Below are 25,171 nucleotides of genomic sequence, written 5' to 3'. Positions count from 1 at the left end.
TTGAAATCGGTTCAGATTTAGATATAGCTCCCATATATACGTTTTTCTGATTTCGATAAAAATGGTCAAAATACCAACATTTTCCTAGTAAAATCTCCACTGCTTAGTCGAAAAGTTGTAAAATTGACTGTAATTTTCCTAAACTTCTAATACATATATATCGAGCGATAAATCATAAATAAACTTTTGTGAAGTTTCCTTAAAATTGCTTCCACCCTAGTGCATTAGCCGACTTAAATTTTGAGTCTATAGATTTTGTAGAAGTCTATCAAAATCTGTCCAGATCTAGTGACATTTAAATGTATGTATTTGGGATACACCTTTATATATAGCCCTCCACATTTGACGGATGTGATATGGTATCGAAAATTTACATCTACAAAGTGGTGCAGGGTATAATATAGTCGGCCCCGCCCGACTTTAGACGTTCCTTACTTGTTTTTATACCCTGCGCCACACTGTGGAACAGGGTATTATAAGTTAGTGCATATGTTTGCAACACCCAGAAGGAGACGAGATAGACACATGGTGTCTTTGACAAAAATGCTTAGGGTGGGCTCCTGAGTCGATATAGCCATGTCCGTCTGTCCGTCTGTCCGTGAACACATTTTTGTAACCAAGGGATTAGGTAGTAATTTAAGCCCAATCGACTTCGAATTTGGCACAAGTATGTGTTTTGGGTCAAAATAGAACCCTATTGATTTTGGAATAAATCGGTTCAGATTTAGATATAGCTCCCATATATATATTTCGCCCGATATGGACTTATATGGCCACAGAAGCCAGAATTTTACCCTAATTTGCTTAAATTTTGCACAAGAAGGACAATTAGTTCTATAGTCAAGTGTGCCAAATTTTATTGAAATCGGTTTAGATATAGCTCCCATATATATCTATCGCCCAATATGGACTAATACTGTCCCAGAAGCCAGAGTTTTACCCCAATTTTGCACTAGGAGTACAATTAGTAGTGTAGTCAAGTGTGCCAAATTTTATTGAAATCGGTTGAGAATTAGATATAGCTCCCATATATAGCTTTCGCCCGATTTACACTCATATGACCACAGAGGTCAATTTTCTGCTCCGATTTAGTTGAAATTTTGCACAGGGAGTAAAATTAGCATTGTAGCTATGCGTGCCAAATTTGGTTGAAATCGGTTCAGATTTAGGTATAGCTCCCATATATAGCTTTCGCCCGATTTACACTCATATGACCACAGAGGCCAATTTTTTGCTCCGATTTAGTTGAAATTTTGCACAGGGAGTAGAATTAGCATTGTAGCTATGCGTGCCAAATTTGGTTGAAATCGGTTCAGATTTAGATATAGCTCCCATAAATATCTTTCGCCTGATTTACACTCATATGACCACACAGTTCAATTTTCTGCTCCGATTTAGTTGAAATTTTGCACAGGGAGTAGAATTAGCATTGTAGCTATGCGTGCCAAATTTGGTTAAAATCGGTTCAGATTTAGATATAGCTCCCATATATACGTTTTTCTGATGTCGACAAAAATGGTCAAAATACCAACATTTCCCTTGTAAAATCTCCACTGCTTAGTCGAAAAGTTGTAAAAATGACTCTAATTTTCCTAAACTTCTAATACATATATATCGAGCGATAAATCATAACTAAACTTTTGTGAGGTTTCCTTAAAATTGCTTCAGATTTAAATGTTTCTCATATTTTTATACCCACCACCATAGAATGGTGACGGGGGTATAATAAGTTTGTCATTCCGTTTGTAGCACATCGAAATATCGATTTCCGACTAAATAAAGTATATATATTCTTGATCAGGTTGAAATTCTAAGACGATATAACGAAGTCCGTCTGTCCATCTGTCTGTCTGTCTGTTGTAATCACGCTACAGTCTTCACTAATGAATCAATCGTGCTGAAATTTTGCACAAACTCGTCTTTTGTCTGCAGGCAGGTCAAGTTCGAAGATGGGCTATATCGGTCCAGGTTTTGATATAGTCCCCATATAAACCCACCTCCCGATTTGGGGTCTTGGGCTTATAGAAATCGTAGTTTTTATCCAATTTACCTGAAATTTGAAATCTAGAGGATTTGTAGGACCACAAATACGTGTGCCAAAAATTGTGAGTATCGGTCCATATTTTGGTATAGCCCCCATATAGACCGATCTCCCGATTTTACTTCTTGGGATTATAGAAACCGCAGTTTTTATTCAATTTACCTGAAATTGGAAATCTAGAGGTATTGTAGGACCGCAAATACGTGTGCCAAAAATTGTGAATATCGGTCCATGTTTTGGTATTGTCCCCATATAAAACGACCTTCCGATTTGGGGCCTTGGGCTTATAGAAACCGTACTTTTTATCCAATTTGTCTGAAATTGGAAATCTAGAGGTATTTTAGGACCATAAAGAGGTGTGTCGAAAATGGTGAGTATCGGTCCATATTTTGGTATAGCCCCCATGTAGACCGATTTCCCGATTTTACTTCTTGGGCTTCTAGAATCCGAAGTTTTTTCCAATTTGCCTGAAATTGGATATCTAGAGGTATTTTCGGGTCATAAAGAGGTGTGCCGAAAACGGTGAGTATCGGTCCACATTTGAATATAGCCCCCATAAGAACGATCTCCCGATTTTACTCCTTGGGTTTCTAGAAACCGTAGTTTTTATCTGATTTGCCTGAAATTGTAAATATTCTGGTATTTTATGCTCACCAAAACGTGTATCGGATTAAGTTTTTATCGGTCCATTTGGTAATGCCTCCATATAGACCGACTTCACTTCTTGGGGGTGTAGAAGGCGCACTGATCATGAAAATTGCTTGAAACTCAATGTAAAATTTCCAGATTTTACTTCTACAGATTTAAGATTTCAAACCAAGACGTTATTTTATTATTTTCTTGAACACTTACAAGAGATGTTAATGAATCCTCTAAAACTCAAACAAAAATGGTTCTTATAAATCCAGAATCTGATATAGTCCTCATAGGTGAAATCTTTAAATTTATCTTCGGGAAGTGTCCTCAAATCCTCAAGCCCTCCTGAAATTTCAAAGGAAACCCTAATATTTGGTTCATGGTGGTGGGTATTTAAGATTCGGCCCGGCCGAACTTACCGCTGTATATACTTGTTTTTACTAACATTGTGTTCCACCCTAGTGCATTAGCCGACTTAAATTTTGAGTCTATAGGTTTTGTAGAAGTCTATCAAAATCTGTCCAGATCGAGTGATATTTAAATGTATGTATTTGGGATACACCTTTATATATAGCCCTCAACACATTTGACGGATGTGTTATGGTATCGAAAATTTACATCTACAAAGTGGTGCAGGGTATAATATAGTCGGCCCCGCCCGACTTTAAACTTTCCTTACTTGTTTTTTATTTAAGAAAAATTGTTGTTCATTTTTGGAGGAACAAAAGTACTGACACAGTTAGTTCTAAATTAGTTTTTTTTTTTGTATATTTAGTAATTTTGGGCATTCCGCTTTGTTCGAAAATAGAATCAAGCAGTCTAGACAATGAACGGACTAATTTTTTGTTTCATTTTTACCTACATTCCCTCATTCTTTCATCGACGCTGTACCAAATTTCATTAAAATCGGGTAATAATAGTGGCCTGAATACTGCGAACAACAAATACATGGTCATGCGGACTGGACACCAAGGGCTAAACCGACACAGGAGGCGATTCTATATATTTTATGGAGCTTTAAATAAATATTTTTGGTAGGCACATGTGTTCGCAGATATCCTGAGTACTATGTGGTTCAGGGTGCTGTGCCAATTCTTATTGGGCGGCACTGATATACATGTAAATCTATGTTCCTAACCCCATTTAATTTAACAACAACCCTAATATACACACATATTGCAACCTAATACATTTATCCAACCCCATCAACAGAAAGAAAAATTCCATACCTAAATTTGCAAGCAAATGACATACAACTTTAAATCCAAGAAGACACAATGAAGAAGATTGTGGTTTCCCAAACAAGACAGCTATGTTTTAACGATATATGCCAAGATTAAAATATATCAACACTTCTGTTGTTGTTGCAAATGTAATAGTAGTATATGAGATATCAAAGCTTTGAACGTCCATATGTCCTTCGTCGTACATTGCCTTTGTTGTGACGCAGTGTATAACAAAAGGATGAAAACCAAGCTACGAGTTTATGTCTGATTTCAGTGATACATGACACTGTCATCAACCCAGAAAAAAAAGACGACACATGAAACAATCAACAAACGTAAAATGTTTCATGTGTATCTTTATATGTTGTCACTTTAATTCGTTGAACAAATAATAATTCGTTGGTGAAAACAGATAAAAGAAAAATGTTCATAAGATATATACGAAGGGATCAATAGCATACTTTCTGCAATTGTTCTTGTTAATTCTATAAAAGCACAGAAAAATAATTTAATCGCTGAGATAATAATGATACTACACTTGGGATATGTGATACATATTTTCAATATCTAATTAGACTTTTTCCGAACACAAAATAAAAACTATACTCTACTCCATAGGACGAGGGTAATAACTTTGTCGTTCCGTGTGTAACACTTCGAATAATTGGTCTCAGATCTCACTAAGTACACAGGCTGGATGTTATGTAATGCATCAAAGTAAAGTGCTATATTTATTTTTATTTATTTGCATATTTATTATAATTTATAAAGCCATATAAAAACAACATGTACCAAATTTCAGCCGAATCGGATGAAATTCGCTTTTATAAGAGGCTCCGGAAGTCAAGTTTGGGGATCGGTTTATATGGGGGCTATATATAATTATGGACTGATATGCACCAATTTTTGCAGGAATGTTAAAGGCCATATAATAACACCACGTGCCGGATCTGATGATATTTGCATCTTTTCTTTGATGCTATGAGTAGTTTAGGTAGGAATAGTGGCAGCCCGATATTTTTAGGTTCACTTAGATCATTGTGATACCACAGCGGTGAACTTCTCTCTTATCATTGAGTGCTGCCCAATTCTATGTAAAGCTCAATGACAAGGGACCTCCTTTTTATAGCCGGCGTTTCACATTAACGTGAAACCGCTTAGAGAAACTTTGAAACACTCAGAAATGTCACTAGCATTGCACAGGTGAAAAACTTTTTGGTGTTTGGTCGAAACTGTGTTTGAACCCATCACCGTGTGTATGCAAGGCGGGCATGCTAACCATTGCACCACGGTGGCTACTATGGAGGCTATACGTAAAATTGTCCGATATGGCCCATTTGCTATACCATCCGACCTACATCAATAAAAAATTATGAACCGATATCAACCAATCCCGTAAATATACATTAATAGCAAGTACTTATACACAATTTCAAGTCGATAGATTGTTTGTTGTTTCGGAAGTTAGCACTGTCCGTGCTGGCGCTGTCCGCCTGTTGAAATAACGAATAACTAATTTATGTTTAATATACCCACCAAAAAATGAGCTTCCAAAAAAGTAGTTTGAATCCCCAATTTGTGATCCGGAAGTAGTGCAAATTTGGATCATCTCCAATGAATTTTACATGGGCTTCGAATAGGCCGGAAGTGCTCAAGTTTTTGGATCCTTTGCATTGCTTTAGAAGTTGTACATTGGAAGTTCAATTATTTATTTTTATATATAAAATATTTTTATTTAAAAAAATAAAAAAAAAAACAATTCTTTTTCCAATTTCACTTTTTAGTTTTATTAGTATTTTTCGTTACATTTTTTCATCAATTTTTGTTATTAAATATTTTTCTAAAAAAATATTTTTTATGTTTCGGCATATATTTTTGTATAAATATATTTTTATACCCACCGCCATAGAATGGTGACGGGGGTATAATAAGTTTGTCATTCCGTTTGTAACACATCGAAATATCGATTTCCGACTACATAAAGTATATATATTCTTGATCAGGGAGAAATTCTAAGACGATATAACGATGTCCGTCTGTCCGTCTGTCTGTCTGTCTGTCAGGCTGTCTGTCTGTCTGTTGTAATCACGCTACAGTCTTCAATAATGAAGCAATCGTACTGAAATTTTGCACAAACTCGTCTTTTGTCTGCAGGCAGGTCAAATTCGAAGATGGGCTATATCGGTCCAGGTTTTGATATAGTCCCCATATAGACCGATCTCCCGATTTGGGGTCTTGGGCATATAGAAATCGTAGTTTTTATCCAATTTGCCTGAAATTTGAAATTTAGAGGTATTCTATGACCATTAAAAGGTGTGCCAAAAATGGTGAGTATCGGTCCATGTTTTGTTATAGCCCCCATATAGACCGATCTCCCGATTCTACTTCTTGGGCTTATATAAACCGCAGTTTTTATTCAATTTACTTGAAATTGGAAATCTAGAGGTATTATAGGACCACAAATACGTGTGCCAAAAATTGTGAGGATCGGTCCATGTTTTGGTATAGCCCCCATATAGACCGATATCCCGATTTTACTTCTTGGGCTTCTAGAATCCGAAGTTTTTATCCAATTTTCCTGAAATTGGAAATCTAGAGGTATTTTCGGGCCATAAAGAGGGGTGCCGAAAACGGTGAGTATCGGTCCATATTTTAGTATAGCCCCCATAAAAACGATCTCCCGATTTAACTCCTTGGGTTTCTAGAAACCGTAGTTTTTATCCGATTTGCTTGAAATTGTAAATATTCTGGTATTTTAGGCTCACATTTTTGTGTATCGGATTAAGTTTTTATCGGTCCATTTGGTAATGCCTCCATATAGACCGACTTCACTTCTTGAGGGTATAGAAAGCGCACTGATCAAGAAAATTGTTTGAAACTCAATGTAAAATTTCCAGATTTTACTTCTCGGGTGAAAATCTACAGATTTAAGATTTCAAATCAAGACGTTATTTTATAATTTTCTTGCACACTTACAAGAGATGTTAATGATTCCTCTAAAACTCAAACAAAAATGTTTCTTATAAATCCAGAATCTTATATAGTCCTCATAGGTGAAATCTTTAAATTTATCTTCGGGAAGTGTCCTCAAATCCTCAAGCCCTCCTGAAATTTCAAAGGAAACCCTAATATTTGGTTCATGGTGGTGGGTATTTAAGATTCGGCCCGGCCGAACTTACTGCTGTATATACTTGTCTCTATTCCAATTGATAACACTAGTTTACAAAATTTTTTTTTTTTCATGTCCACTTGATGAGAGGCAATTTTTCTTATGTATTTTGATCTGCTGACTTCGAAAAAATATTAAAAAAAAAAATTTTTATGGAACAGTTTTTGAGATATCCTGTTATTTTTAGTTTTCGCTCTTTTTCACTAAACAAATTATATCTCTAGTTAGAAATGTCCGATTATATCATTGTGATAAGTTAAGGGGTTCAAAAAATATCGATGCGAAAAAGCCAAATTTTACAAAAAAATCGTAATTTAGAATGAACCTTTTCCGCCAGAAAAGTATAAACCATTGAAAAAAATGTCCGCTTTCTCTCCATGGTCGTACAGATGATACTCTAACGTACGAGTGAACAAATTTGATGTCAAATCATGCAAATATGAGCCAATCAATCACCCACACAAAAATGCCTCTCGGCCACAGAGAACTGCACTTTTGTGTGGATGAGTGGCTCATATTTGCATGATTTGACATCATTCAATTGCTTATAACTTTGTCATTATTAGGTCGTTTTTCTTTTGGTTGGTCTTACCCGACGTTTTTTTCAATGGTTTATACTTTTCTGGCGGAAAAGGTCCATTGTAAAATACGATTTTTCGGAAAATACGATCTTTTTTTTGAAAATTTGGTTTTTCGCATCGATATTTGTTGAACCACTTAACTTATCACATATCCAATTATACACGATTATTCGTCATCTTAATACTTTTCATTTAAGTACCAACAACGATACAATCGGACATTTCTAACCCGAAATATAATTTGTTTAGTAAAATAAGAGCGAAAAACTTAAAATATCGGGATATCTCAAAAACTATTCGATAAAAAAATGTTAAGCATTTTGTTTCGAATCTAGCAGATCAAAATACATAAGAAAAGTCGACTCTCATCAAGTGTATATTTTCAGTGTAAACTAGTGTAATTATTAATAAAAATGAGCTGTCAACAGACACCGAGTCGTTAGTTATTTACTCTACAGATGGTGTATTAATTTTGTTCTTTCCAAAAATTTCCCGATGAAGTCTTTCAATGAAAAGACGAAATATTGAATAAATCTATACAGTCGACTCCGCTTTACTGAAACGTTAAAAATGCAGGCATTTAATTCCAGTTATCCGAAGTTTTTGCTAAAGCGGACTACGGATAACTGAAAAAAACTTCCAGTAATGCGAACTTCGGATAACTGAAAAAGTTTCAGTAAAGCGGACTCCGTATAACTGGAAAAAAATCCACTCAATTTCAGTTAACCGAACTTATGACCAATGCTATGTACATAAAATAATAAAAACAAGGTGTTTGATTCCGTGTGTGTGCCATCTACAATTTTACCTTTCAGTTGATTTTATTTACAGAGTGATTTAAACTGTTTTGAAAGTGCCATCTTCACTTGAAATAAAGCGTTCTCAATACGGAGAAGAAAATGTACTCTCTCTCAATAGCGAGAATGTGGCATTTTTAGTAAAGCGAAGTCATACTAATGTGACGAAACTCATTTGAACACAAAAAACTTTTCAGTAATCCGATTTTTTCAGTTAAGCGGAGTTTCACTAAAGCGGAGTAATTTAAATGAAATGGACAGAAAAAACAACTGGGGAATGCGATCGATTTCAGTTATCCGAGGTTTTTCAGTAAAGCGCATTGCGCTAAAGCGGAGTCGACTGTATATATAAAATTCAATCTACGTTTGTTTATTTGTTTGTTTGTTTGTTTGTATGAACCGAGTTGGCTCCGAAACGGCTGAACCGATTTACTTGAAACTTTCAGAGATCATAGGGGACGTTCATGTGGTTAAAATAGGGTACATAATTTTTTGACACCTGGTCGCGGAGGGGGACCTCCCCTTTGTCGGACTTTTTGAAAATTGGACCAAAGTTGACCGATTTGCTTGAAATTTTCATTGAAGGTTGGGGTTGGCAACTAGACAAAGATCCGCTACTTTATATTTCGATATTTGGTGGCGGAGGGGGACCTCCCCTTTGTTCGACTTTTTTTAAAGTACAGTGAAAAAACTAAAATTCTCTAAATTATCTGAGATTTAAAAAGAACATGCGGTGAGGTTATGGAATTAATATGGGGTACCTGATAATTTCATAAGCGGACGGGGAGGGGAACCTCCCCCTTGCCTTACTTTTTGAAACTTGGAACAAAATTATGCGATTTGCATGAAATTTTCATTGAATGTTGGGGTTGGCATCTAGACAAAAATCCGCTACATTATTTTTCGATATTTCGTCAGGGAAGGGGGGCCACCCCTTTGCCCGACTTTTTTTAAAGTAAAACAAAACTAAACTCCCCCGACTGAAATTTTACGGAAAAATGGGTGAGGTTATGCAATTTATATCAGGTTCCTGATTTTTTAATAAAAATAAAAGGACATAGGGAGACATCCGCTTCTCTTAAGTACATACAGAGAAACAATTAAACTTTACCGAGTTACTTGAAATTTACAGAGGACTGGGGAGAGATCGTAACCTCTGTCAACCGTAATAGTTGATACCTGATTTTGTGATTTTTGGACGGAAGAGAGGCCGCCCTTTAGGCTTATAATATGCTTGACATTTTCTGGGACGTTTACAAAAGATACGCTTTTCGACATTTGGTCGGAGAGGAGGTCCTCCTCTAAAACTGCAAAAAAATGGTTCTATTAACCATGTTCCTTAATCTATATCTGTCCATAAAGCTCGAAAAATAATTGTATAATTAGATATAATGCATTTGGTATCAGGCTAACATGAAATATAAAAAATTTAAGTTTTCTTGAAATTTACAAAGGAAGCGGGGGAAAAGGTTATAAATGAAGAGGCAACCTTCATTGCCCCACACTTGAAGGAAAGTTTCAATAATTTTCAGGGAAGGTTAGGGGTGCTATTCACTCCGGTGTTTGTCGATATTGTATCGGGGAAAGTGACGTCCCTTTAAAACAATAGAGCAAAAACTAAACATCTCCGATCTACTTGAAATTTACAGGGAACGTGGGAGGAGGTGATGAAATTTATACATGATTTTTAGATTAATATATGATTTTTCGATATCTGGTTGGGGAAGGGGAAAATTGAAATAAACTTTGTCGATTTACTTCGATAGAATTTATAGGGACCATTGAGTAGTTGCGAAATTAATATAGGGTACGTGATAGTCCGATATCAGGTCAGAGTGGAGCGAAGGTGGGGAGAGAGTTCCCTTTTGTCGGTTTTTTCTCTTAAATTGAAAGTGGAGGGTGGTCCGTAAATGGGAACTCGGTATATAATTTTATGATTTTTGCACAGGCTTCTTTCTTCCAGACTTCTTATTAGTAAAGAGAGGGTTCCCTTTTGTCCGTTTTTTTTTTTTCTTAAGTTGAAAGTAGAGGGTTGTCCGTAAATGGGAACTCGGTATATAATTTTATGATTTTTGCACAGGCTTCTGCCAGACTTCTTTTTAGTAAAGAACTTAAATTTACATGAAATTGACAGCCAACGTAGAGGGTGCATCATTTTCCAACATTTTAGCAAATGTTAATGTGGTAAAATTTTTTACTACTTTTGCCTTTTCCGATTTATTGGATGGGAAACAGTAATTCTTTGTATGTTATTATAATATAATGCTTAATTTTCAGATATGTTGAGGAGAAGGATACCTTTCCTTGACAAACCACACTTAAAATTCACAAGAAATATAGAAGAAGTTACACCCTCTCCCGCCGTATTTGTACCTATAAACGAAAAATCAAGTAGTCCGATTTGTTTAAAAGAATTCAAATCTTTTCGAATTTGTTTTCAGCACGAAGGATATAGTTGACTAAGTTAACGCAAAATGTTCCTCCAAATACGCTTCGGAAGGCGCAGCGAAGCGGGCCGGGTTACGCTAGTAAAAAATAAAAATTAAACATACGTCTGTATCAACAATTATCAATTGGAAAATTATAAAACAGGTCGAATATAATAAAAATATCCATAATATAACATATTTTTTCTATTAAAAATCAACAAAAAAGGATTGCATCGGAAGTGAAAAAAATGATAGGAGATCCCGGGATGTTTGTGAAACAATTTCCAATTTTTTTTTCTGGTATATTGCAGTTTTATAACACAGCAAAAAATGAGCTACCAAAAGTAATGAATGAAGTTTTGCTCAAATGCAAAATGAAAATAACTTTTTGGACGCGATGTAACATTACCAGCCTCAAGGTAATGAGCAATAGCATGAAAAACAAATGATTTAAATCCTGGAGGACTCTGACGAAATACCATTTTTGTTTTCCAAGCAATCAAACTATCACGCTTGAATTCCATCATGAATAAACGAATGTAAACGATTAAAATGATTTTGTAATCTTGTAAAAAATAAAATGAATTGTCTCCGGAATAAATCTATCAGCTATCAGACGAGGGGTTTCGAAATGATAGCAACCTGAAATTGGTTGAAGTACATGTCAGCCACACTGTAATTCCAAGTCCTGCTCACTTAGACGCATTGCACTTCTTGAGTATATGTGGTTAATATTCAGCCATTTCGTTTGGGACGTTGTTTAAAATATAAACATAAAGTATAAATATAAATTCCGGCATATTAAAAAAAAAAAAACAGAAAATTTTCTAATCCAAATATTTTTGAAAATAGGGTTAAAATTGCCAAGTGATAACTAGCAAAATGATGGTAAATTTATGTCATTCCAGTTCACTTTATTTAATGGAGAACATGAATTTCAAGAATTATGTCCAATCATATGAACATAATAAACAATCGCATACTTACATATACTCAAAATGTGAATACAAGCAGACCATTTTATTATGCCTGCTGTATTTTGTGTACGATAGCATTAATGGCATTAACATTAGCAATATGAGCAAAAATTCTGTCACGTAGTTTTCCCTTCAGTGAACGAAACCGAAGACAATGAAGAAGAATAAAAAGAAAAATTCATTGATAAAAATTGCTTTCATTGTCATTCATTCATAACGCTGTCACACCACACCCAATACCCCCACACAGGGTCACTTAAGTCTTACGCACGAAGAGCTTTTACTACGGACATATAAAGCTTTGCTATCATACGAAATATAAGAAAGCTTCTACAACACATTGTCCTTACAAAAGATATTTGTGAGTGTGTATGTGTGTATCTGTGAGGGTGGAGGGGGGTTATTTATGGGTTGGTGGGTGTATTAGGAGAAAGAAATCTCGTAAATGTGGGGGCTTCATAGTCATGCATTCGTTCGTGTATTTCTATTGGCCACTTGTTGTTGCAATCAAACATCGCGCTCTTTTTGCTCGTAACTTTACTCCATTCGTTGTTATCCGAAGTTACAGTGATTGTTTAAAGAAATAAAAGCGGCTGACATATCTCGAAATCCTCACATTTTAACATCAACAACGCGTTGTTCAACAAGTGTTCGTCGTTCGCCTAGATAACGTGCAAGGATAATTTCAAACGACTCTAACTAAAGGGATTTTGTGTGAAATATTAAAACTTGGGGAAAAAGCCAACAACAAGTTATAATTAAAGGTTGCTGTAAAATTTATGCATTGAATTATAAATTCAAGTGAAAAACAAAACAACAAATTAATTAAAATCATCAAAGTAAGCAAGGCGATTGGAAATCCTATATATATAAGGGGAAAAAGTGAGTTTAAAACTTAAATTAAATTTCAACAAAAAAAGATTAAGTGTTTCGAACACAATATTAAATAAAAGACACATGGATTAATTATATATTTAGGAAATATGGACACGTAGAAGAAAAAGATTGTAATTAATTATAAAATGTAATGCAAAGAAATATTAACTCTATATAAAAATAAGTTACAGGAAAATAATAAGAAAATTATATAAATCAGAATTCAAAATAAAAAAAAAAATAATTTGACAATTGCAACAAAGGAGGATATTCTCCAACTGTGAAAAAAAAAAACAATTTTTTTTGAAATTCTTAGTAAAGTAATTAATGATTAAAAAAAAAATAAATTCACGTATGTGTAAGTAAAAAAGTAAATCTTAAAAAAAAAAATAAAATAAAATTCCAAATATTAAAATTCCTAATAAGTAAACATAAAGTTATTGTAAAACCCTTCAGAACAAATACTAATAAATATCCTTGTGGCATGGACTAATGTCCTAAATGAACAGATTTTTTGTTTGTTTGAATAATTCCATAATATTTAAATTAGATAACCAATTTTTTTTAAATAACATGCAATATTATCTGTTGAAAAACTAAAGTGAGAAACTCTACAACTCAGAACAAAGACTAAATAAATATCCTTGTGACATGGACTAATGTTCTAAATGAAAAGTTTTTTTTTTTTTTGAATAATTCCATAATATTTAAATTAGATAAGCAATATTTTTTTTAAATAACATGCAATATTATCTGTTGAACAACTAAAGTGAACAATCTCTGCATTGTGATGGCAAAAAAAACAGTGTATATAGTTTTAGCTTCCCGAGCTGGTGCAAAACCACATCAGATGCAATGAATTAATTCATGTTGGATGTTAAGATTTTAAGAGATTGCTCCATTGCTCCAAAAATCAGATTTCATAAAATATATAAAAAAAAAATTTTAAAATATTTTAAATGCGACTGATGGGAACTGCAGAAAAAAATTTTATATTATTTTATCATATGAATAAAAATGTAACGATTTCTTATATACCCAGCAAAAACAAACTTCCAAAAATGTCCTGCAAACAATGATCCTTATTTTAACTACACAGAAATTTATTTTAATTAAATTTTTTAAAACTCACTCACCTTTTTTTCAATAGGTAATTTTAACTTTCTTTCCAATGGGTAAAAAACCAAATAAGAATTAATAATATGATACAGATTATTTAGTCCATTCTCGAAAAATTGGGAACTTTAAAAATATTTGATGTCAAATGTTACAGACAAGCGTTGGAATATATTACAATATTATAAAAATTATTTGTTTGGCAAAACATCACAAAATTTCTAATTCACAACCAAAAAAGTTAATTAGGTTCACACCTTAAGAAGTGATGCAAATTCAGTGCAACGGCTGTTGAAATGGTGGACAACCGTCCTATAACAACCCATGGTAAATTAATCGCTTCTGCGTCAATTTTGCACCACTTCCTGATCAAAACAAAAAAAAAAATTAAAAAAAATTTTTACTATTTTTGTTTTGGCGACGCAGTTTTTGCTGCTTATCTTTTGTAAAATGTATCATTTTTGTCTTTTAACCTTTTGCAATACTTATATGTATATTTTTGCCGCAGTTAACCACGATATAAATCAACATAATTAAAAACAAATAAGGGAAGTCTAAAGTCGGACAGGCATCTTCCACCACTGTATAGACCAACATCAAATTTATTAGGAGCTATAAAAAAAGGTGTTAGTTGCCATTTACATTTACTTAAATCTGCACATTATATATAAATAAAATTTAAATCGACTAATAAGAATGTTTCTTAATACCTAAGTGTCGGACTCTCGAGTATAATAATTATAGTTGAGATTTTCAGTAGAAAAAAAATAATTATATTTGTATTAGTATTACATGTTTTTAATCCCATTGTATGTTTTTTGTAATTCATAATTTTAGCAGTGGTGATTTTAAAAGGAAATGGGCTAGATCTCGCCAAAACAGGTGGTGAATTATGAGTATTGGTCACGGTTGCCACAGTTGGCAGAATTCTACCAAAAGTTGGTGTTTTACTGTTTGGAAGATTTCTAGAATTTTTGATGCATGGAAGATTTTGAAAAAAATTACCTCTCCAACAAATTTTGACAATTTTCTATAGAAATAAAAGAAAGAAAATAAATGTTGACAAAAGTTGTGAGGAAATTTGGTATAGGAATAAAACTGTGAATAAAATTTTGTATAGAAATAAAACTTTGACACAATTTTCTATAGAAATAAAATTTTGACACAATTTTCTATAGAAATAAAATTTTGAAAAAATTTTCTATAGAAATAAAATTTTGAAAAAATTTTCTATAGAAATAAAATTTTGACAAAATTTGCTACACCCAAAACTGTACGCTAGCAGGTGGGATCATTCACTCATTCGAAGAAAAAAACATTTTCTTCAACATGACAACAAAAAGTTGATTTCTTGAATTTTTGATGGATGGAAGATTTTGTAAAAAATTACCTCTCCAACAAATTTTGACAATTTTCTATAGAAATAAAAGAAAGAAAATAAATTTTGACAAAAATTGTGAGGAAATTTAGTATAGGAATAAAATTGTGAATAAAATTTTGTATAGAAATAAAATTTTGACACAATTTTCTATAGAAATAAAATTTTGAAAAAATTTTCAATAGAAATAAAATTTTGACAAATTTTTCTATAGAAATAAAATTTTGACAAAATCTTCTATAGAAATAAAATTTTGACAAAATTTTCCGTAGGTTAGGTTAGGTTAGGTTAGGTGGCAGCCCGATGTATCGGGCTCACTTAGATTATTCAGTGCATTGTGATACCACAGTGGTGAACTTCTCTCTTATCACTGAGTGCTGCCCGATTCCATGTTAAGCTCAATGACAAGGGACCTCCTTTTTATAGCCGAGTCCGAACGGCGTTCCACATTCCAGTGAAACCACTTAGAGTAGCTTTGAAACCCTCAGAAATGTCACCAGCATTACTAAGGTTGGATAATCCACCGCCGAAAAACTTTTTGTATATGCAAGGCGGGCATGCAACCATTGCACTACGGTGGCTCCCAAATTTTCTGTAGAAATAAAATTTTAACAACATTTTTATAGAAATAAAATTTTGAGAAAATTTTCTATAGAAATAAAATTTTGACACAATATTCTATGAAATTTTGACAAAATTTTCTATAGAAATAAAATTTTGACAAAATCTTCTATAGAAATAAAATTTTGACAAAATTTTCAATAGATATAAAATTTTGAAAAAATTTTCAATAGAAATAAAATTTTGATAAAATTTGCTACACCCAAAAATTGTCGCTAATAGGAGGGGTCATTCATGCATTCGAAGAAAAAAACATTTTCTTCAACATAACAACAAAAATTTTATCAAAATCTTCAACATAATATTATTTAAAATTTTTTTTTGCTTTAAATCTAGGATAAATTTACTTTCGGTAAAACTTTCTTTAGTTCGAAGGCAAAAGACGGATACAAATTTCCGAATTTCCTGTCATATTTAATGACAACATTTTTGAAGCAAAGATTATAAACTTTGTTTTAGTTAAAATTTCATTATTTTAAAGAAATTTGTCCATGATATTATGTAGATTGTGTGCACTAAAATTTAGGTTGCAAAATCTTCCAGGTTAGGTCAATATTTTTTCAGTGTAGGATACAACTACAATATGGGTGAAGCATCATTCCAATTGTACGTAACATGTGGGTACTTTGGCTATATTTGCCCAAATTGGAAGGGCTTTATCTAAATCTGAGCCAATTTCGATCGAACTTATTTTAAGAGATATTTTTTAAGGCAAATATTAAAATATTAAAAAATTAAAATTGGACTGAAATATCGGGGGTAAAATGTTAGTACTCTACCCATATTTCCCCCATCGAACAAACATATAGATGGTGACCATATTTAAATCTGAATCGATTTTAACCAAATATGAATTCATACACTCTCGATGTGTTTTAGCAAATTTTAATAATTTATAAGCCGATAGCTTTGGTTGCTAGTACTTAAATCTCGTTTTTTTATTTATTGTAATTTTATTTATTTATTGTTTATTTGAATCATACAGTAAATGTATGATAAAAAGAGAAAAGTAGCATTGTAGCTGCTAAGGCAATCAGCTACATTGTAATTTTAAATTATAATAAATATGCAAATAATAAATAATGTATGCTCGGACAAATTTGGCCCAATGGGCTTGATATCTATGAAAAATAAATAATAATAAGTTTTTCATTCCATTTGTAACACATCGAAATATCGATTTCCGACTACATAAAGTATATATATTCCTGATCAGAGAGAAATTCTAAGACGATATAAGCATGTTCGTCTATCCGTCTGTCTGTCTATCTGCCTGTCTGTTGTAATCACGCTACAGCCTTCAATAATGGCGCTATCGTCTTGGCACAGATTCGTGTTTTGTTTGCAGGCAGGTCAAGTTCGAAGATGGGCTATATCGGTCCAAGTTTTGATATAGCCCCCATGTAAACCGACCTCCCGATTTGTGATCTTGGGCTTTTAAAAACCGCAGTTTTAGGCAATTTGCCTGAAATTGGAAATCTGGAGGTGTTTTAGGACCATCAAAGAGTGTGTCGAAAATGGTGCCTATCGGTCCATGTTTTGGTATAGCCCCTATAGACCGATTTCCGGATTTTTCTTCTTGGGCGTCCAGAATATTATTTATCCGATTTACCTGAAATTCGAAATCTAGAGGTATTTTAGGACCAAAGATTGGTGCGTCGAAAATGGCGTGTATCGGTCCATGTTTTGATATAGACCGATCTCCCGATTTTATTCTTGGGCGTCGCGAAACTGTATTTACAACCCGATTTGCCTGAAATTGGAAATCTAGAAGTATTTTGGGACCATAAAGAGGTGTATCGAAAATGGTTCGTATCGGTCTATGTTTTCGTACAGCCCCATATAGACTGATCTTCAGATTTTATTTCTTGGGCTTCTAGAAACTATATTTACTATCCGATTTGCCTGAAATTTGAAATCTAGAAGTATTTTATGACCAAAAATAGGTGTGCGGAAAATGGGGAGTATCGGTCCATGTTTTGATATATCTCCCACATAAACCGATCCCCCGATTTGGGGTCTTGAGCTTCTAGAAACCGTAGTTTTTATTCGATTTGCCTAAAATTGGAAATCGAAATGTATTTTAGGACCACAGGTTAGGTTAGGTGGCAGCCCGATGTATCAGGCTCACTTAGACTATTCAGTCCATTGTGATACCACATTAGTGAACTTCTCTCTTATCACTGAGTACTGCCCGATGCCATGTTAAGCTCAATGACAAGGAACTTTCTTTTTATAGCCGAGTCCGTTCCAAATTGCAGTGAAACCACTTAGAGAAGCTTTGAAACCCTCAGAAATGTCACCAGCAGTACTAAGGTGGGATAATACACCGCTGAAAAACTTTTTAGTGTTCGGTCGAAGCAGGAATCGAACCCACGACATTGTGTATGCAAGGCGGGCATGCTAACCATTGCACCACGGTGGCTCTTTTAGGACCACAAGTAGGTGTGCAGAAAATGGGGTGTATCGGTCCACGTTTCGTTGTAGCTGCCATATAGACCGATCTCCCAAATTTACTACTTGGACTTATAGAATCCGTATTTATCTGAAATTGGAATTCTAGAGGTATTTGAGGAACATTAAGAGGTGTGTCGAAAATTTTGAGTATCGGTCCATGTTTTGGTATAGCCCCCATATAGACCTACCTCCTGGATTTATTTCTTAGGCTGCTAGAATCTGTAGTTTTTATCCAATTTGCCTGAAAAAGTAAATATATTGGTATTTTAGACCCTCAAAAAAATTAATGTCGCATTTATTTCTACTGGTCCATTATGTAAGATATTGATCGATCGACCGATTTCTTTACTTGAGGGTATAACAGGAGCACTGATCATAAAAATTGCTTGAAAATAAAAGTAACATTTCTTGACTTTTCTCCTCGTTATCAGTTAAATAATGGCGGTAAAAATCTACGGATTTAAGATTTCAAATCAAGGCTTTTTTCATCATTTAAACGATACGTTTATGATTTCTCTAAAATTCAAAAAGAAAAATTGGTTCTTATAAATCCAGAATCTAGTCTTCATAGGTAGAATCTTTAAATTTATCTTCGGGAAGTGTACTGGTTGAATTGATCTGCTAGGGAGAATATCTGTCATCAAACCCCCTTTAATCATACATACAAGCACCGACGAAGAGAGACTAACTGTAAGAGCATATACTTGTTGTAAAATAAGTTTGTTACAATTTCTTCAAGAGATTAAGTAGCAAAAACTAAATTGCCTCTTTATGACAATTATTTTTTCTAGAATGAATGAGCCTCTGTGGCTCTGTGCAAATTGAATATTTTTACATCATTTTTTATTTATTTTTTTGGGATATTTGATCTGGTTTGGTATCCACTTAGCACTTTCTTTCCGAATTAGCTATACTTTAATCAAATACTTTTGTCCTAATCTTTAAAACATTCACAAATTTAGCTTAAGCCACTATGACTCCCAACTATGAACAGGTATTATTCAAAATCTTACCGATCAAAATCGTAAATACTTATTTCGGTGAAAACTGTTGTACGTACTTATTGTCGTATTTATCTTGTCATTGTAGTTGTAGCAAAAATCCATGAACTCTTTAAACACTAAATTCCACACAATTTAAATCCAAAATAAAGTCAGAGAAATAGTCTCCAAAACGAATTCCTAGTTAGTGATATAAATGCCATGGTATATGTTTCCCTCGTAATTCCCATCTGTGAGGTGACCCAATCAATAGAAGTCAGAATGTTTTGGTTATGTCTTGGAAATTATTTACCCTGACGACATCTTTTGGGAATTGTTAGAAATTCATTGGAAATTTCAAATGGAGGCTAGCACAATAAAAGCATGTTTCATAATAAATGCACATGTGATTCATTTGGGTTGTTTTACCAGTAAAATGTGGAATTATAAAATTTTATGAAATGACTCAACAAGTTGCTAACGATAGGAAGATTTCTTTCGAAAATGTTTAGAAATGAGATGAGTCCCTTAGTAAACATACACACACGTTTCATGCCTATTGAAATTTAATTGCATGTTGTTATTTATATAATTAAATACACAATATACATAACCTATCTTATTTTAGATACACGAAATAGAAATTCAGTCGGCCCCTAGCAATCAATAGTCGAATATTATTATTATTATTTTTAATTATAGTAATTAATTATCCTTAGTTTGCAAAGTATCAGTATCTTTAAATGAAAATACAAAACTAAAACAATTATTATTTTAAATTTCTTTAGTTACGCAAGACAAATGTGATACAAATAGTTTTAAATTAAAATTGGAAATAGGTGGCGTATGGATTTTGAATAATTAAAACTACGTAAATCATACGCACTAATGTCTGTTAATGCAACATCATATCTTAAACCAATGAGTATTTCACAGACTTATATAGCATTGAACTTATTCTTTTAAATTTCTTCAGATGTTATGCTACTTTAAATACGATGAATTTCTTTAGAACAACTCTTAGATAATGTTATATCTGGCCGTTCTAAATCAAAATTTCATGCTTGAAAAATGAGGACATTTATTTTGACGATGATATACAAAAACTGTAGTGTTGCCTCAATCCTATAAAATTCTATTAAATATTTTGTGAAAATTTTATTTCTATAGAAAATTTTTCAAAATTTATTTGTATAGAAAATTTGTCAAAATTTTATTTCTATAGACAATTTCGGCAAAATTTTATTTCTATAGAAAATATTGTCAAAATTTAATTTTTATAGAAAATGTTGGCAAAATGTTATTACTATTAGGAATTGAAGTACCTCTTAGAAATGTTTCGTAAAATCTACCAAAACATCAAAAATTCTACCAATCTACCAAAGAGTGAAAAATCTACAATTTTTGGTAGAATTCTACCAAATGTGTCAAAGTCTAGGTCAAAGTTTTACTCCAATTGACTTCAAATATGATATAAGTATGAGTACTGGGTCAGAATAGAACCCTATCAATTTTAGATGAAATTGATTAAGGTTTAGACATTGCTCCAATATAAATCTTTCGCCCGATACGGGCCAGCAGCCAGAGTTTTAACAGGCTGCTGGCCGGTATCGGGCCAGATTCGTTTTTATTATTCAACATAGTTCCCTTAAAGAGCGATACAACGATTATAACGACCTTCCAATTTTTATACCCTTCACCACTACTGTGGTACAGGGTATAATAAGTTTGTGCATTTGTATGTAACGCCAATAAGGAAAAGTCTGAGACCCTCGTTTAGTATACCGATCGTCTTGGAATTAAATTCTGAGTCGATTTAGCGATGTCCGTCCGTCTGTCTGTCTGTCTGTCTGTCCGTCTGTCTGTTGATGTATTTTTGTGTGCAAAGTACAGCTCGCAGTTTTAGTCCGATTGTCCTAAAATTTGGTATTGATTTTGCAAGAAATCGGTTCAGATTTAGATATAGCTGTCATATATATTTTTCACCGATCTGGTCATAATTGGCGTGTATATCAACCGATCTTCCTCAAATTCCGTACATCCGAATATTTTATGAGTCTCGAAAAACTTGCAAAATATCATCCAAATCGGTTCAGATTTAGATATAGCTCCCATATATAGCTTTCGCCCGACTTACACTCATTTGCCCACAGTGGCCAATTTTTTGCTCCAATTTAGTTGAAATTTTGCACAGGGAGTAGAATTAGCATTATAGCTATGCGCGTCAAATTTGGTGGAAATCGGTTCAGATTTAGATATAGCTTCCATATATAGCTTTCGCCCGATTTACACTCATATGACCACAGAGGCCAATCTTTTACTCCGATTTAATTGAAATTTCGCACAGGGAGTAGAATAAGCATTGTAGCTATGCGTGCCAAATTTGGTTGAAATCGGTTCAGATTTAGATATAGCTCCCATATATAGCTTTCGCCCGATTTACACTCATATGACCACAGAGGCTAATTTTTTGCTCCGATTTAGTTGAAATTTTGCACAGGGAGTAGAATTAGCATTGTTGCTATGCGTGCCAAATTAGGTTGAAATCGGTTCAGATTTAGATAAAGCTCCCATATATATGTTTTTCTGATTTCGACAAAAATGGTCAAAATACCAACATTTTCCTTGTAAAATCGCCACTGCTTAGTCGAAAAGTTGAAAAAATTACTCTAATTTTCTTAAACTTCTAATACATATATATCGAGCGATAAATCATAAATAAACTTTTGCGAAGTTTCCTTAAAATTGCTTCAGATTTAAATGTTTCCCATATTTTTTTACTAACATTGTGTTCCACCCTAGTCCATCTTAAATTTTGAGTCTATAGATGTTGTAAAAGTCTATCAAATTCTGTCCAAATCGAGTGATATTTAAATGTATTTATTTGGGACAAACCTTTATATATAGCACCCAAAACATTTGACAGATGTGATATGGTATTGAACATTTACATCTACAAAGTGGTGCAGGGTATAATATAGTCGGCCCCGCCCGACTTCAGACTTTCCTTACTTGTTTTTTGATATCATTTTGGTAGTACTCCTTCGGTTTCGCCTCAAAATAGGCCTCAGTTTCGGTGATCACCTCTTCATTGCAGCCACATTTTTTCCCTGCGAGCATCCTTTTGAGGTCTGAGAACAAGAAAAATCTCTGGGGCCAGATCTGGAGAATACGGTGGGTGGGGAAGCAATTCGAAGCCCAATTCATGAATTTTTGCCATCGTTCTCAATGACTTGTGGCACAGTGCGTTGTCTTGGTGGAACAACACTTTTTTCTTCTTCATATGAGGCCGTTTTACCGCGATTTAGACCTTCAAACGCTCCAATAACGCCATATAATAGTCACCGTTGATGGTTTTTCCTTTCTCAACCTAATCGATAAAAATTATTCCATGCGCATCCCAAAAAACAGAGGCCATTACTTTGCCAGAGGATTTTTGAGTCTTTCCACGCTTCGGAGACGGTTCATCGGTCGCTGTCCACTCAGCCGACTGTCGATTGGACTCAGGAGTGTAGTGATAGAGCCATGTTTCATTACATATCGACGGAAAAACTCGGGTGTATTACGAGTTAATAGCTGCAAACACCGCTCAGAATCATCGACACGTTGTTGTTTTTAGTCAAATGTGAGCTCGCGCGGCACACATTTTGCACTGAGCTTCCTCATATCCAAATATTGATGTATGATTTGACCAAGACGTTCCTTTGATATCTTTAAGGCCTCTGCTATCTAGATCAACTTCATTTTATGGTCATTCAAAAACATTTTGTGGATTTTTTTGATGTTTTCGTCGGTAACCACCTCTTTCGGGCGTCCACTGCGTTCACCGTCCTCCGAGCACATTTCACCACGCTTAAATTTTGCATACCAATCAATTATTGTTGATTTCCCTGGGGCAGAGTCCGGAAACTCATTATCAAGCCAAGTTTTTGCTTCCACCGTATTTTTTCCCTTCAGAAAACAGTATTTTTATAGAAAATTTTGCACAGTGAGTAGAATTAACATTCCAACTGAAATTGAAATCGGTTCAAATTTACATAGAGCTCCCATATAAAGCTTTCGCCCGATGTACAGAAGCCAAAGTTTTTCCCGATTTCCTTGAAATTTTGCACAGGGAATACATTTAATATACTAGTAAAGTGTACCAAATTTCGTTCAAATTGATGTACATTTAGATATAGCTACCATATATGTGTTCCGCCCAATAAGCACTTATATTGTCCAAGAAGCCTGAGTTTTACTTCGATGTACGTAAAATTTTGCACAGAGAGTAGAATTAACATTCTGACTATGCATGCCGAAATTGGTTGGAATCGGTTCAGTCTCGGATATAGCTCCGATATATATCTTTCGCCCGATATGCACCAAACGCGAAATGGATCAATCACATAATTCAAAATTTCACTCCGATTTACTAGACATTTTGCACAGAGAGTACAATCAACATTTTACCAATATGCTCTAAATTTGGTCAAAATCGGCTCAGATTTATACATACAAAATTGAAAACACGTTAAAATTTCCAAAATCAGGCAAATCGAATAAACATTGTGGTGTCTAGATGGCCAAAAAGTCAATTTGTTGCGAATGAAATGGCAATCTTATTATTGTAGGACCATCCTATTGTGGTGGGTATAAAAATGGCAGATTATATTTACGGGTCTATATATATGTTAATTATGCATTATGTTATAGATTATTTTTTGAATAATTATTAAAGAGCATTTATTGACATTATACAACAAATTCTATTCGACTCGGGTGAACTTTGCTCCTCCATGAGACTCCATTTAAAGATCAGTGGGTAAGCACTAGTGATTCTTTCAGTAATACCGGTAATTAAAAAGTTACTACTTTCAGTATTACCTGTGATTTAAAAATAATAACTTACCTGTGTAGGCAAAAAGTGATTCTTTCTACTACTACCGGTAATCAAAATCATATCTTGAGGTCCGGGTTCGGCTCTACAGTGGGCACCGTTAATAGTAGCTATAAGTAATGCCAAATTGTATTTCAGAAAAACAATTACCAATAAAATATACCTTTGTTTTCTAAAGTTGTATAATTCATAATTTATATTACAAAATAACATCAATGATCCATGTCGTGGAGCGTGGTATAGTGTGTTGGATTAGAAAACAACAAGGGTGAGTTCGCACTTGTTGGGTATCTTTATGGTAAATATATTATTTTTGGAGAGCTGGTATGCTTGCGAAGAAGTACTTATTTTTCGACTGCTAGTATGCTTGCACGGAAGTACTTTCCACCAATGTCATGCCCGTGTAAAAGTATTACTACTGATATATGTACGAGGAAGTTGTTACCAATTTGGCACAGGCATACTTGTACTCATACCTGGTAATAGGAGTTTTTACTGGGTATAGAAAATTTCGTTAAAATTTTATTTCTATAGAAAATGTTGTCAAGATTTTATTTCACATAGAAATTATAACAAATAGAAAATTTTTAGAAAATTTTGTCAAAATATTATTTCTAGGGAAATTCTCCCAAAATTTTACTTTTTTCGAAAATTTTTTCAAAATATTATTTCTATCGAAAATTTTGCCACAATTTTATTTGTATAAAAAATTTTATTTCTTTAAAAAATGTTGTTAAAATTTTATTTCTATAAACAATTTTGTACAAATTTTATATTCTTTTTGTTTTGTTATTGTTGGTTTTTTTCCTTTAATCATTGTTGTTTTTTTTTTTTTTTTTTTTTTATTTCAGCTTAAAACCATGCATTGACTAAACTACAGGTGTAGCTTAACCAACAGAGGGAAAGAAATGTCTTGCAGTCTAATTGCAAGACATAATAATTTTGACAAACATTCTTTTCCTCTGTTGGTCAAGCTACACCATGCATTGGGTTTTAAGCTGAAATAAA

The 25,171-nt window shown here is 33.6% G+C and overlaps 1 protein-coding gene across 5 annotated transcripts in view; it reads left to right on the top strand.

The window, feature by feature from the left end:
- Positions 1–12,488: 12,488 nt before the first annotated feature.
- The window catches only part of LOC142226555 (uncharacterized), a 109,488-nt gene continuing 96,805 nt past the window's right edge, over positions 12,489–25,171 (top strand). For 4 of the 5 annotated variants that reach the window (XM_075296629.1, XM_075296627.1, XM_075296628.1 and 1 more), the window contains exon 1: positions 12,489–12,738. The gene's annotated coding sequence lies outside the window, so the exon portion shown is untranslated. The remainder of the gene's footprint in view (positions 12,739–25,171) is intronic. The other variant, XM_075296626.1, reaches the window with a different exon arrangement.

Source organism: Haematobia irritans, chromosome 2, assembly GCF_050003625.1.
Source record: "Haematobia irritans isolate KBUSLIRL chromosome 2, ASM5000362v1, whole genome shotgun sequence".
Classification (NCBI taxonomy): domain Eukaryota; kingdom Metazoa; phylum Arthropoda; class Insecta; order Diptera; family Muscidae; genus Haematobia; species Haematobia irritans.
Note: the sequence above shows the minus strand (reverse complement) of the source record. Positions and strands in the feature narration are given on the sequence as shown.